Source organism: Arachis ipaensis, chromosome B9, assembly GCF_059453495.1.
Source record: "Arachis ipaensis isolate K30076 ecotype BB chromosome B9, ASM5945349v1, whole genome shotgun sequence".
Lineage (NCBI taxonomy): Eukaryota > Viridiplantae > Streptophyta > Magnoliopsida > Fabales > Fabaceae > Arachis > Arachis ipaensis.
The window spans coordinates 120,749,371-120,751,772 of NC_142444.1; the positions used below are offsets into that span (position 1 = coordinate 120,749,371).

The 2,402-nt window shown below is 40.8% G+C and overlaps 1 non-coding gene across 1 annotated transcript; it reads right to left on the bottom strand.

Moving 5' to 3' along the window:
• Nucleotides 1–470: 470 nt before the first annotated feature.
• On the bottom strand, nucleotides 471–578 carry LOC148546128 (small nucleolar RNA R71). The gene has a single exon (XR_015901496.1). It is a non-coding gene; the product is annotated as a small nucleolar RNA R71 (small nucleolar RNA).
• Nucleotides 579–2,402: the final 1,824 nt, after the last annotated feature.

Consider the following 2,402-nt stretch of genomic DNA (forward strand, 5'->3'; position numbering starts at 1 on the left):
AGAGAAAACTGAGAGAAGCTAAAATACGACAATCCAGTGACAACCTTACAGAAATTTTCGAAAAGGAAGAGGAGATGGTAGCCGAAAATAATAATAATGCAAGGAAGATGTTTGGTGACTTTACTGCACCAAATTCCAATTCACATGGAAGAAGCATCTCCATCCCTACCATTGGAGCAAACAATTTTGAGCTTAAACCTCAATTAGTTTCTCTGATGCAACAAAACTGCAAGTTTCATGGACTTCCATCTGAAGATCCCTTTTAGTTCTTAACTGAATTCTTGCAGATCTGTGATACTGTTAAGACTAATGGAGTAGATCCTGAAGTCTACAGGCTCATGCTTTTCCCTTTTGCTGTGAGAGACAGAGCTAGAATATGGTTGGATTCTCAACCTAAAGATAGCCTGAACTCTTGGGATAAGCTGGTCACGGCTTTCTTAGCCAAGTTTTTTTCTCCTCAAAAGCTGAGTAAGCTTAGAGTAGATGTTCAAACCTTCAGACAGAAAGAAGATGAATCCCTCTATGAAGCTTGGGAGAGATATAAGCAACTGACCAAAAAGTGTCCCTCTGACATGCTTTCAGAATGGACCATCCTGGATATATTCTATGATGGTCTGTCTGAATTAGCTAAGATGTCATTGGATACTTCTGCAGGTGGATCCATTCACCTAAAGAAAACACCTGCAGAAGCTCAAGAACTTATTGACATGGTTGCTAACAACCAGTTTATGTACACTTCTGAGAGGAATTCTGTGAGTAATGGGACGCCTCAGAAGAAGGGAGTTCTTGAAATTGATACTCTGAATGCCATATTGGCTCAGCATAAAATATTGACTCAGCAAGTCAATATGATTTCTCAGAGTCTGAATGGAATTCAAGCTGCATCCAATAGTACTCAAGAGGCATCTTCTGAAGAAGAAGCTTATGATCCTGAAAACCCTGCAATAGCAGAGGTGAATTACATGGGTGAACCCTATGAAAACACTTATAATCCCTCATGGAGAAATCACTCAAATCTCTCATGGAAGGATCAACAAAAGCCTCAACAAGGCTTTAATAATGGTGGAAGAAACAGGTTTAGCAATAGCAAGCCTTTTCCATCATCCACTCAGAAACAGACAGAGAACTCTGAACAAAATACCTCTAATTTAGCAAACTTAGTCTCTGATCTATCTAAGGCCACTCTGAGTTTCATGAATAAAACAAGGTCCTCCATTAGAAATTTGGAGGCACAAGTGGGCCAGCTGAGTAAGAAGATCATTGAAACCCCTCCTAGTGCTCTCCCAAGCAATACAGAAGAAAATCCAAAAGGAGAGTGCAAGGCCATTGAATTGACCATCATGGCCGAACCCACAAGAGAGGAGGAGGACGTGAATCCCAGTGAGGAAGACCTCCTGGGACGTCCAGTGATCAATAAGGAGTTTCTCTCTAAGGAACCAAAGGAATCTGAGACTCATCTAGAGACCATAGAGATTCCATTGAACCTCCTTATGCCATTCATGAGCTCTGATGAGTATTCCTCTTCTGAAGAGAATGAGGATGTTACTGAAGAGCAAGTTGTCAAGTTCCTTGGTGCAATCATGAAGCTGGATGCCAATTTATTTGGTAATGAGACTTGGGGAGATGAACCTCCCCTGTTCACCAATGAACTAAATGCATTGGATCCATTGAGATTGCCTCAGAAGAAACAGGATCCTGGAGAGTTTCTAATACCTTGTACCATAGGCACCATGACCTTTGAGAAGGCTTTATGTGACCTTGGGTCAGGAATAAACCTCATGTCACTCTCTGTAATGGAGAAACTGAAAATCTTTGAGGTGCAAGATGCTAGAATCTCATTAGAGATGGCAGACAATTCAAGAAAAGAGGCTTATGGTCAGGTAGAGGACGTGTTAGTAAAGGTTGAAGGCCTTTACATCCCTGCTGATTTCATAATCCTAGACACTGGGAAGGAAGAAGATAAATCCATCATCCTTGGAAGACCCTTCCTAGCCACAGCAAGAGCTGTGATTGATGTGGACAGAGGAGAGTTGGTCCTTCAACTGAATGAGGACTACCTTGTGTTTAAAACTCAAGGATCTATCTCTGTAACCATGGAGAAGAAGCATGAAAAGCTTCTCTCACTACAGAGTCAACCAGAGCCCCCACAGTCAAACTCTAAGTTTGGTGTTGGAAAGTCTCAACAATGCTCTGAACATCTGTGAGGCTCCATGAGAGCTCACTGTCAAGCTATTGACATTAAAGAAGCGCTTGTTGGGAGGCAACCCAATTTTTATTTATCTAATTTTATTTTCATTCTTATTGTTCTTTCATGTTTTATTAGGTTCATGATCATGTGGAGTCACAAAATAAATAGAAAAATTAAAAACAGAATCAAAAACAGCAGAAGAAAAATCACACCC